Consider the following 12925-nt stretch of genomic DNA (forward strand, 5'->3'; position numbering starts at 1 on the left):
AAAAGTGTTCATTTTAGATTATATGACCTAGTCTTACATCATTAGGAAACCAAAAGTGAAATGAACCAATGAAAAGTGTTATTACCAAGTCACATGACTTGCTGTGTTTACGTTAAGCGCTTTGCAGGGCCTCCCAGTTTGCTTCCAGAAACCTGCGCTTTGCGACTCGCTTCGCGTACCAGTTCGCTAACGTAGTACGTCATATGACGTATCACGCGACAACGTGAAACGTCATGCGGACGGGAGGCGTCACGATGTTGTTTTGTAACGCGGCACTTGCGGTAAAGAAACGTTTACCGGCTCGCGGTCTATTTCGCGGCATCAAGGTCAGCTAACGGGAAGCTTCCCGATTTGCGAAGCGGGAACGAAGAAAAAAAAATATTTAAAAAAAAATTTATTCATAAACATATAAAATATATTTTTGGATTTAAAGAAGAATACATTTTACAGCTACAGATATTAGCTGTTAAAAAACCAATGAAATTCACTGAAAAAACCATAGGTTATAGACCATATATAGTTAGGAATTAGCATTTAAAAAACCTTATTTTACTCACACAAAACCATTGAAATTCCATATATAGTTAGTTGCACTAACTATATATCGCGCACCCGCAATCCACTGCTGATGATGTCACATATTACATCATTCATGACATGGTCAGTGACATCACTGATGACATCACTGATGACATCTCAAATGACATCACTGATGACATCACTGATGACATCTCATTTGACATCATTCTTGTGCTAATACGATAAACCTCTTCAGACTCTAATATAACCTTAGATACACTCAGTGTATACAGACGCTCACACACTGCCACTCATCCATGGAGTTACTCACACACCCAGTCAGTCATGCAAAGAAACAATCTCACCTCCATTTCTTCAACTATACAGTTAAACACACCTTACTTATTGAAACATATACTAACACATATTTACTCTCTTATACAATCCCTGATACAAGTTCACAATGATCGATACAACCACTCACTCATTCAGTGGCTCTCATGCACAGTTATTTATATATGCCAACTCTCACATGTACTGTGTTTTACATATGTACTTACTATGACATGTAGCATTGAGATATCCATTCACTCATCAATACACTCATGCACACAGTCAACTGCCCATGTAGCTGTTTCCACATGCACTCTTGAACTCATACACCTAGTGAATAAACTGCTCACACATCTATGCATAGAGTCACACACCTTCCAGCCACCCCCACACAAACTCAATCTCCCATAGAAATACTTGGGCAACCAATTAATAACACATATAGCCTCTCGTATAGCTAATGATCAACACATGCAGCAGTTTACAGAACAACAGACATAATGATGCACAAATTAAGACAGTTTAGTCACTAACCCATGCATTCAGTGAGACACATTTAATCACTCACTCATACAGTCAGTCATGCACCTACTAAATCCTTCATCCAGACACTTATACATCCACTCAAGACATATTTTAACTTTACAGAAAAATACAGTCACTGGATGTTGTCATCAGTGATGTCATCAGTGATGTCATTTGAGATGTCATCAGTGATGTCATCAGTGATGTCACTGACCATGTCATGAATGATGTAATATGTGACATCATCAGCAGTGGATTGCGGGTGCGCGATATATAGTTAGTGCAACTAACTATATATGGAATTTCAATGGTTTTGTGTGAGTAAAATAAGGTTTTTTAAATGCTAATTCCTAACTATATATGGTCTATAACCTATGGTTTTTTCAGTGAATATATATATATATATATATATATATATATATATATATATATATATATATATATATATATATATATATATATATATCACCCCGATACTGTTCAATCTGAAATCAGGGCATTAGATGGTGAAATAGATCTGATCCACCACTTCAACTCCTTAAAATAGCTGCCAACAAACCAGAGCTCACTTTATGTGTTATGGCTCAACCTTTACTGTAACAATCAATATGTTAAGAGATATGCATGATTTTCATAAATGTTCTTTCACTCAAAAATATAATAAATGCTCTAACAAGGTACCCAATATTTTTTTAAGCACTGTAGTAGGAAACTGTTTGAGGCTGTTATTTTTTACCACAAGTATCCATTCAATATAACCGAGTACTGTGATGCCAGATAGTGAACAGTACTTTACTGATTGTTATTGAGGTTCATGGTTAGTTTTCTAGTGGTAATTTGGAAAATAAAATAAATATATTTATTGCGTAACAAATCACAATATGCAAACACCAAAGACTCTTCTCTGTTGGTAAATTGTCTCTAAACAATTGGTTAAAGAAGTTCGATTGTGGCCATTTTTGTCTTTAATAGTGGAATTTAACCTGATCATTTTCTGATTCAACATTACACTTAATGGATGTATGAACATTGATGCTGCTCTTGCCAACCTTCTACTTTGAGGGGTTCACAAAGCCACTTCTGAGAACATAGGAGAAAGTGGAATTTGGAAAGACACGGGTCACTGCATAGCACCCTCTCTTGGACCTGGTGTTGATTTGTCTCATATATTCAAGCTCTTTAGAGAATAAATAAATAACCAGCAGCGGCTGCCACAAACAAAAAGTGGTGAGGCGAGTGGAGGTTGAGCGGGGAGGAGCACGGTAGAGGGAGCGCGGGGTCAGTTTAATAATAATAACAAAAAGGAGACTTATCTTACACTGTGGGCCGGCTCGCGCCTCGGTCTTCCGGTACTTGCTAGCCCCAGCATACATTGGTACAGCATCACAGACTCCCTGTGTAATCCCTGCGGTGCTCTCATGCTATGAGAGCAGAATGGGGATTGGTCTGAGCGGGCTGGTTTGACGCTCCACTCAGCCACAGAGAGTTAGTGCTGTTTCTCCAACACAGCTGTGCAAAGCAGTTGGGTTGGAAAAACCTATGTGTGTTTGGTCGGCCTAGGACGGCCAGCGAAACACACAGGAGCACCAACCAGTCCTCCTCAACCTCTTATGGTCCTGGCCCTGCCTACACACTCTGGCTGAGCCAGAAGCTGAAAAATTAAATGATGATATTATTTTTCAGCCGCCAGTGGGGCGACACTCCGCCATTGCGGAGGAGCCATTCCTGCAAACAACATCCACTATTTAGTCTTCTGAACTGAACTATCTTATACTTTTTAAAATACTGTGTACGATATATCTTTTGGAGCTGGTTAGCCCTCTGCAGCTAGATGTGTTTGTGAATATAAATGGTTCAACTGTAACATATAATATCAAACTTTAGTTTAACCCCTGACTCATCTGTGGTGTAAAGATATATAACTACCTAAATTTATATTGAACACTGTTTATAGTACATTCAAAAACCTAATCAGCAATGCAATTTAAAGTCTTTAGAAGAAATAGGAGATTGTCACTCTAAAAAAAGGATTTCAAGTCCTTAGAAGAAAAGGGGGGTTGTCACTCCATAGACAAAAGTGGAACTTTAGTTTAATAGAATCAGTCATGAGACAATAACACCTTTGAAGAAATCTCCAGCTCCATACAAACACAGATGGCTGCACTCTAGTAATCAGTTCCATTGAAGAAATCCAGCTGATATCATGAAGGCGATTTTCCAAAGATGATTGTAGTACAATTCAGTCTTCGATCTGAGCGAGACGCAAGCAGACAGAAGCGGCTACTGGAAAGCAAGGTTCTCATGTGTAAGCGCCTAGACACTAGGCGTCCGAAGATGACCATCACATCCTAGTTTACCTTTGTTCTCACTTGGAATGAGACAGTCAGTATTTTGACACAATCTTGATTTATTGAAGATACAATGTTCTGAATGATTTGGATGTAAGGATTTTTTAATGTACTTTATGCCTATGTCCAGCTACCTTGATTCACCCGCGTGACAAAACCTCCTCCACTTTGACCACAAGTAATGCATCCTGTATTGAGATTCAAAACAAGCACTGGTAAATCCAGTGAGTGTGGCGTTGGCTGCTGACCTTTTGACTTTGCCAGTATTGTTCTGTTAGAGAATGTTTTTTATAAAAACCTTTTAGAAAAAATAGCCTGCTGTGCATGCACATATAAGTGCACACATAAGTAGTCATCTTTATTTGTTTATAATGTAATAACCATTACAAGATGGCTGTTAGTCTAAGAAAAATAGTTTAATAAAAATATATAGCTCTAGAATACAGTATAAACACTTCAGTTCATTATAGGAGTCCTCAACATCGCCGGCTATTCTCATTGGGGGAAACTCGGAGGACTTTGGTGGGAGCGCCGGAGTGAAGGAAAGGCTTCATTCTGCCTCTTCATGCTGCTACCGTCCAGTCCCGCGGCCTAGCGTCTCCGTGCCCTTAGCTGTTGTAGCTGTCTCTGTAGGAGCCTCCGGAGTGGTCGTAGCCGCATTGACTCCTGCCACTGCTGTAGTAGTCGCTGGAGCACCCGTATCCGCCGCTGCGGGAGTCGAAGCAGCTACTGCCGTAGCTGTCTACGCCATGGTCTCGGCCTCCACGGAAGCCCCATCTGGACAAGCCGCCCAGGTACCCTCCTCGCATGCCGCGCTCAGACTTGCCGGCCTGGTCCACCGGCATCTGCCGCCCATCCAGGGTCTTGCAGTTCATGGCCTGCAGCGCGTCCTTGGCGTCCTCCTGGTTCTCGAAGGTGACGAAGCTGAAGCCCCGGGAGCGTTGCAAATCGCGGCTCTTCACCACCACCACTTCCGCGATCTGCACGTACTTGCTGAAGTGCTGCTCCAGGTTCTGCTCGTCCGTGTCAAAGCTCAGGCTGCCCACGAACAGCTTTCCATCATCGGACGACATGATTCCAGATCGAGCTGCAGACTTCACAGATATTCAAAATTCCCGAGAAGATATCTGTGCATGGGTGCAGACAAATGTGCACGTATGTTCAGCCATTTTTAATCTTATTTGAAGCAGAAATAATGAACTATGCCTACAATGTGTACATATGAAGAAACACAAGTAGCATGGTGGCAGTATTGAGGAACTGTCAGCACTTGTCATAAAACTATAATTACAAAGTCAGTGCTTAAGTAATTATTTCTTTCATGAAAAGGGACTCTTAGGCCAGTTTCCCTGGCAGTAGAGGGGCCTGCTTTTTCATGATAAGTTCACTTTGTGGAAGAGTAGAATGCTGTCAATAATAGAGATGTAAGCCAAGGTATGAAGTGGGGTAAGCCTTTGTCCCATAGTTAATGCTATTGCGGGCTGAACAAAACTGTGAAAGACACAACAACAGACCAATGAATCAAGACAATTGACTACAGGCCTGTATAGCTAAGTACATATATAATATAAAAATCAAAAGGGGTTGGCTAAGACAGACCTAAATTATGTTTGTTCTGTCAGTTGAAAACATTGAGTAAATTAATGCAAATACTTTTTTCATGTTGAAAAATGTGTCCTAATCCCAAACCTTTGCAGAAAACACAGCACCTCAAGAACCTTTCCTGAAAAATAACCAAGAAAAAAACTGTTTTTTTCTGAAATGTAACCTGTTGACATTGTTAGATTATTAAAGATTTCATACATATTTGATACGTGTCTGTTGGGTGCCTGCAGTATTTTGTTTTTGCTTGTTTCTTTTTTTCTTTGCATTTGCATAAACAATAACTAACAGCTGATTTCAGCTTTAGCTATGCACCTTCACCTTTGTTTATAAATGATTCATTATATCTTGTACAGCCCTTCAGGCAAGTTATGCAGTTACTAAACTAGAAACACTTTAACTTTGCCGCTCCTGGAATACACAGATGTAAAAGGCATGAATCAGGTGCTTTCCCAAGTTAAAAAATAAGCCATTCATTCATCTTGAGGATAGCTTACCACGTGAAAGATTGTTAATTAGTAGAACAGTTGACTATTTTTTAGCAGGTTTAATTTAATATGTGACGTTTTCCATGATGCTTTTACATACAAGCTCTAGTTTCCTATGGATATAACTAATAGTGAGCTCTGTTCCTTTTGAGTTTGTTTAAGTGTATAAGAAGCTGAACTAGCATTAATAGCCTGAATTTGCAGCACTTTTATGGAGAAGTGTGGGTTTGCTAATGAGCATTGATTTTTTGTAGCAGTATACAAAAAGTGATGGGTGCAATCCTTGAATAGATCTCAGCCATTGGTAATTACTCAGGTCAGCATCCCAGTCCTTTGTTATTTTTCTCACCATTCCACCTCATTATAGACTCAGACATATGCAGATCAGTTCGACTCTGCTCCAATAGGAACACTCTAGCTGGAACTGACAGGTGAGAACTTCCCTGAACCAGAACACAACTACTGGGGCTCTTTCAATAGGTGTGGCTTGGTTGCAGTGGTCCAGTGAGCACGGGACCCACTTCTGGGCATACCTGTCACAATTAGGGCACCACTGTAAATTATACAAAGAAATTAATGGGTTTAATGCTTGAATTAACCACAGCCACTGGTAATTGCTCAGGGCCATATCCCAGTCCATCATCATTTTGCACCCCACCCTCAGTTTGGACACACCCATTTGTATATCAGCTTCAGCCCTCCTTCAATAGGAACAGTCTGTTCCAAACAGCAATGCCCAAGAACTGTAGAAGAGTGTGACTCAGGCATGGATAATGCATTTGAAAAGAAAGATTTCCTCATGTTTTCCTCAATGTGTTAAGAATGTGAGTTCACCTATTTTTCAAGGCATAGCGAGAGAATGTGCGTTTTTCATTTTCACACGTTATCTACAAATGTTTAAAAGACTCACTGTTTTCTCTTAAGCAACCCAGAAACATTCAAATATTTTCCAAGGATTGTGGGAGAGTTTATGCGACTGAAATGATCTGTTGACTAACCAGACAAAGCAAGCTCTCTCGCATAACCACACTCCAAGCATGTTAATTGATAGCTGTTCTGTTGATTCAGCACTCCAGGCATGTTAACAAAGAGTTGAAATGTTGATCATTGGGGTCTTTATTTTACGAGTGCAAGACATTGATTTGCACATAGAAAGTCAGCTTACAATTTGTGAAGATACCTTTTTCCTTTTATTTAGTATGTCAATGTTTTGCATGTTGCAAACTAACCATTAACAATATCATCAACAACATAATCGTAGTTGGTACAAGTCAGTGATTTGCACTCTAAACAATTTTCAGGTATTTTTCACTAGTGGTGCAGAACATTGACGTGCAGTGTTTTGTGCCACATAAACAGGGACTAATACACTTTACGGCTTATCTTTGTTGCAGGCTTGTACATATACACAATGGCTACCATTTCTGGAAGTAACAGGTTTTGTAGATTCCACCTCTTTCCCTCACAATAATTTTGGGGAAATTATCCCAATCTTATGGACATAACAGGGAATATATACAAATATGTGGCAATCTACTGTTAGAAAACAGTATTTAGACTATAACACCACCAGCTTTTCTTTTCTTTCACATCCTGGTGAACCTAAATGGGAAAACATATTCTTTAACTTTTGTAGAGTCTGTGGCATCAATCTAAGTGCTAAAAGCAAATCAGCCTTACTCTTACACTGACTATGGACTGAGGAGCAAGAGGTGTTAGAAGGTTTACCAGATTTAAGCACAGACTATGCTAATGAATTACATTAATTTGAAATTGCTGTCAAGAAACGTGATTTACATTACTTTCTAAGGTTGAGTACAATCTTAGAAAGATAATATTTGCACAAAAAAGCACTGAAAGAAGATGAGTTCCTGGAAGAATACATAACCGTGTTAAGAAGGTTAGCACCAACATGCAAATTTGGCTCAATGGTTGATGAGATAATAAGGGATCTGTGTTACATTTCAAATCTGTCAAAGACAGAATGAACCACCTCCCACTGATGTTGCTATAGCTAAACAAGCAGAATACGTGAAGCTGTGTTCAGAAACGTAGCTCTGAGAAAAAAAAGAGTAGAAGAAAGGAGTTGTGAGCATCAATGAGACTAACTCTAAAGTCAAATCTAAGCTACCATGTAAAGGAAAAGGCTATTGTTTTGGTATAGTTGGTCATATGTCCAATTCTAGGGATTGCCCTGCTTTGAAAGTAACTTGCAATAAGTGTAGCAAAAATGCTTTTCATAAAGGACTGTAGAAGTGGTAGTACTGCTAAAGATTGTGTGAAGGTTGTTTGTGAGGATGTGACATTACAAGTTGGTAACATGCAAAGGAAATCCTACTGATGTGGTAAAAATTGAGAACAAAGAGATTGCATGTATGTTTGATTCATGTTCCAGGTTAAGAACAATTTCTGTACAGGTATGTATACATTTGATTGCTGACAAAGTACATTTAAAACAATTGATTGTATGCCTCCTCAGTATGGCAAAATGTTGTTAAAGAAGTTAAAGTATTTCAAAGCCCTAATTTGGTTCAAAGGTAGATTTACTGAAGTAGAGGTCTATGTGTACTTTAAAGGGGATGACACCTTGGGTTGGTCACAGCAAAACAATTGTTCACATTTTTTTAGATCCCAATTCTAATCCATAAGTGTGTGTTTGAGAAGTATGTGTTCTACCAATGAAGAGAAGCTGAGCGGTGCGAGTGACAACTTTACTAACATTTTTCCTACAGTCATCAATTCTGTGTTGGGTTGTTTGAAGAGTTGGATTCACAAGATCAAATTTAACAGGGGGCAATTTCCTCTGTATGCAGAGTGAGAAAATTGGCTATTACTATGCGGGGTACTGCCAAGTAAGAATTGGTCTGTTTGGAAGGAGGGAATATTTGTTCCTGTTGAGGCAGCTAGCTTGCCCCTGGTACTGTGGCTCATAAGCTTAATGAAGATGTAAAGCTCTGCATTGACCTGGGAAACTTGAATAAAGAGATAATAGTTGAAAAATGTCTCCTTCCTAATTTAGTTAAGATGCTCCCCAGTCACTGAGGCAAAGGTTTTCACTATCTTATACTTAGCCTCTGCCTACCACCAAATAACAACTTCATGAGAGTTCACAGGAGTTAACCACATTTATTACTCCAATGGGATTATTCAAGGTTCTTAGAAAGCCTTCTTGACTCACTTCAGCAGCCTGTGTTTTTCAGAGAGTAATGCACAATTTGTTGGGTGACATGGAAGGTATTAAGTGTTTTTAAGTTAATGTACTTGGTGCCTCTTGTGAAGAACACAACAACAAGGTATGTGGTGTTGTAAAGAGATGAGGAAACACAGGATTGATCTTAAAGGAAACAAATGCAAACTTGGGGAGGCAGAAATTACACATTTAGACCACATCATATTTGAGAGAGATGATAAATCAAAAATAAATGTAAGCAATTTGTAACCTTGAAGCAACATCTAACAAAGAAGATGTTCAGTCATTGTTGGGAATGGCAGATTTGTTTCAGTCAAATAATCTCCAACCTCGCCAACAAAATGATTACCATGAGATAAATGTGCTAAAAAGGTAAATAATGTGCATGGAATGACTTATGTCAAGATGTTATGGTCCTAAAAAAAGAGCTACACATTGCTCCTTCAATACATGCCTTTTAACCTGAAATAAAATTGTAGTCAATGATGCCAATCAGAATTGCTTTTAGTGCTGGTATTTTGCAAGATGATCTAGAAGGTGGGAATGTAATCTCTTTTGCATATAAGATGCATAAAAGGGTCAAACCCTACTATTTGTGATAGAGAAGAAGGCCTTAGCAGTTACGAGATACAGAAATTTCCTGTGAGAGAATACTTTCATTATCTATTCAGACCACAAACTCCCGAAAGAGACTTTTACAAAAAAAAAGGGGTCGGCGGTGTTTCAACTCATATCAGAATATGAATTTTTTGAGTTTAGTTTAGTCTTTGGAATACATTCCTTGCAAAATAAATCATATGGTGACTTTTTGTCAAGGTTGGTGAATTTTGAGACACAATCTGATGTTATTACCACAGATGATGAAGTTTGGTTTGGTTAAAGTGTTTGCTTTGTTACACGGAGTCCCATTCAGGAACAAGAGTAGAGAAATGAAGTTGAACAGGATCCTACTTTTACAATATCCATGCAATAAAGGATGAATTTTCTGAAAGGGAGAAATAATTCTTAAGGGGAATGAAAATAGTAGTACCTTTTAAGCTAAGAAACAAGGCTTTTGACATTGCCCTTGAAGGACACTCCAGGGACGCTAAAATGAAAGAATGCATCTGAGCTATTTTTTGGTGGCCATGTTTTGACTTAGAGGTGGAGAGATTCATCAAAAGTTGTGAGGAATATCTCACTAGTGATAATCCTTAAGAAACACACTTCCTACCTATGATTTGTAGAGATCTTGCAAATGATCCATGGGAAGACATTTCTTTAGCTATCAAGGGACCTTTGAAGGGTGAGAGTAGTACCCCTATATAAATGTAGCTATGGATATGTTCTCTAGATGGCCAGACGTTTATTGTGTAAGACACATTACTGCTGGCACTCCTTGAAGAGTTGTTTGCTGTGAGGTTTTTCCTATGTCTTTGCTTACTGACATTGGGGTGCAACTATGTTCAAGGGAAGTTGAGAGTTTTTACAATGCTGCTGCATTTCACATACAGATGTCCTATATATTATCCAGATAGCAATGGAATGGTAGAACGTTTCGATCACTGTTTGAAAGATAGAATTCAGCTAGTTAAAACTAACAGACTGGACTGGAAAAAACACTACAAGACAGGTTAGTTGCTTACAGGCTGTTTCCTCACTCTGTGACCAATAAAACTCCTTTTTAACTTTTCCAGGGCAGAAGACCAGTCAACAAGTTAGTACCAGGGAGGATGAACTGTAGAAAGGGTTGGGATGATGTTTCAATGGAAGATGTTGGGCGAGATTTTTAATTGAAAACACTTTGACAGGACTAAGAAAGTGAACCTCATAAAGCTCCCACAGCTCTTATTATAGGTCTAAGTGTACTGAGCCTAGAGATATTGTCAACATTATTAAAAATACTGTGAAGAAAGTGATGGCTGCATTTACAATCGGAGAAGAGTTGTCATGTTTAAAAAAACAGATAGTGAATAAAATTCAGTTGAAGATAGCCAGGTAGAAATCTATGAATTGAAAACCTGCAATGCAGGCAGACCATCTTTTAAGAATCCAGATAAGTATCATTTAGTAACTAGCAAATTGATTACAAAAATTACCATCTTACTTGAATGATTACAAAATACCTGTTATTAGTTGAAAGTGGTGGAAGCCCCCACTCAAATAATAAACACACTCTTTGTCACGGTGAACCACAAGCATCACTAAATAAACCTGTGTTTAACCCTGTGATAGCTTGGCACAAAACCAGTCGGGCTTTACTTACAGACATTGTAAGGATTTATTCACCACTCAAACGGTAATAAAGTGAAAACACAACACAAGAAAAATTCCAAATTAATTTAGAAAGATAGATAATAAATGAAATGGCACTAAAAGGACAAAAATCTAATCAGTATAACCTGAGTTATTTATTTTTAGTTTCTAGTGAAAATAGTGTAACAAATCACAAAGCACAAATTGTTACCTGGTCATGCTGGACCAGGTCACAAGTTAAGGTCGACTGCAATGGAGCTCAGGTCAGATACATGGACCAGATCCATCCCACTGAAGATTTTATCTTCTCTGAGTCCAAGTTCACATATGGAGCTGCAGCAGAGCTTCACAATGGTGCTAGCCACAAGAAGATGATTGTCGGAGTGAGGAGAAGCTCAACACTGGGGCCAGAGTTGGCTGTTACTGGAGCTTCACAGTGGTGGTCGATGTGGACTACCGCCATTGGTAAGGATACTCAAAGCTGACATGAAGGATAGGCCATCATTGGTGATTCGTTGCAGTGCGTGTCATGGATGGTCATTGCGCAACACGAGGAGTCTATTCCTGAACAGACCATAAACTTCTGGATCTTCACTTGGACTTTGGGACTTGTGGTCTTGAAGCAGGAGAGGTGCTCTCCAATCCTGCCTATACTCCAGTATATGGGTGCACTTCTTCTTGGTCAGGACTCCCCTCAGCAGAGGTCAGCAGCAGGGCTCAGGCCGGTCCAGTTGGTGCTGGTCAGCTGGGCAGTTACAGGACAGGCCTCTGGAGCTTGTTGTGTCACTATTGTGCAAACAGGTCAGCTAACTGAACCTTGGAGTCACTTCTAGGTAGCCTGGTTTCAAGCCCAGCAGGTCCAGTTTTCCTTCCTCAGACAGCAGGGCAGTCCTTCTTCAGAGTCTTCCACAAGTCCAGGAGAATTCTGATGAGAGTTCTGAAGGTTCCAAATTTATATTTCATGCCATGCTTTGTGTGGGGAAATGCCCTGGCATACCCCAAAAAATGGTTCTGGTCAGTTCTTTCCTTTCTGCTGTGTTTGTCTTTAAACAGTCTATGGTGACAAAGACAAGGACAGACCTGGTTTTCCTTTTTGTGTGCATGTGTGTGGCAGGCAGGGCCCTTTGAAGTGTAACAAGGGCAAGGCATAACACCTCCCCAGCCATCTTATCAGGAAGACTCTGGAAGGAATATTAAAAACACCACAGGAAAGCCATTCACAGTCATGTGACCTAGGACACTGGCAGAAAGGAACATTTGGTTCAGGCAGAACACTTTCAACTTTCAAAAAGTGGTATTTTTCAGAATTGCAACTGAAAATCGGATTTTACCACTGAAGAGAATTTTTTTAAATAGTATTCACTTGAGTGGAAGAAGTAGTTATCACATATTAAGTGTAATAAGGTTACCCAGTGTTAGCCTATGGGAGAGACAGCCTTATAAATAAGAGTAAAAAATTACTCTATGTGTCTTGCACTGTGAGGCCAGGTAAAACTTAAGTACTCATGGCCTAGTTTTAAGTAACATGTACCCTGCCCTAGCAGCATTTAGAAGCCGCTTTAGGGATGACTTATGAGTACTAAAAGGGAAGGTTTGGGACTAGCAAATGGTTGACTTTGCCTAATTGAAATGGCAGTTTGAGACTGCACCAAAGGATGCAGAGGCAGAAATAAGACATGTTTTGC

General features: G+C 39.4%; 1 protein-coding gene and 1 pseudogene across 2 annotated transcripts in view; one reads left to right on the forward strand and one right to left on the reverse strand.

The window, feature by feature from the left end:
- Window positions 1-12925, forward strand: part of PLCB1 (phospholipase C beta 1) — a 2228480-nt gene that overhangs the window by 251061 nt on the left and 1964494 nt on the right. The gene's annotated exons all lie outside the window — the stretch shown is intronic.
- On the reverse strand, window positions 4334-4798 carry LOC144761860 (cold-inducible RNA-binding protein pseudogene; annotated as a pseudogene).

Source organism: Lissotriton helveticus, chromosome 6 (assembly GCF_964261635.1).
Source record: "Lissotriton helveticus chromosome 6, aLisHel1.1, whole genome shotgun sequence".
NCBI classification, from domain to species: Eukaryota; Metazoa; Chordata; class Amphibia; order Caudata; family Salamandridae; genus Lissotriton; species Lissotriton helveticus.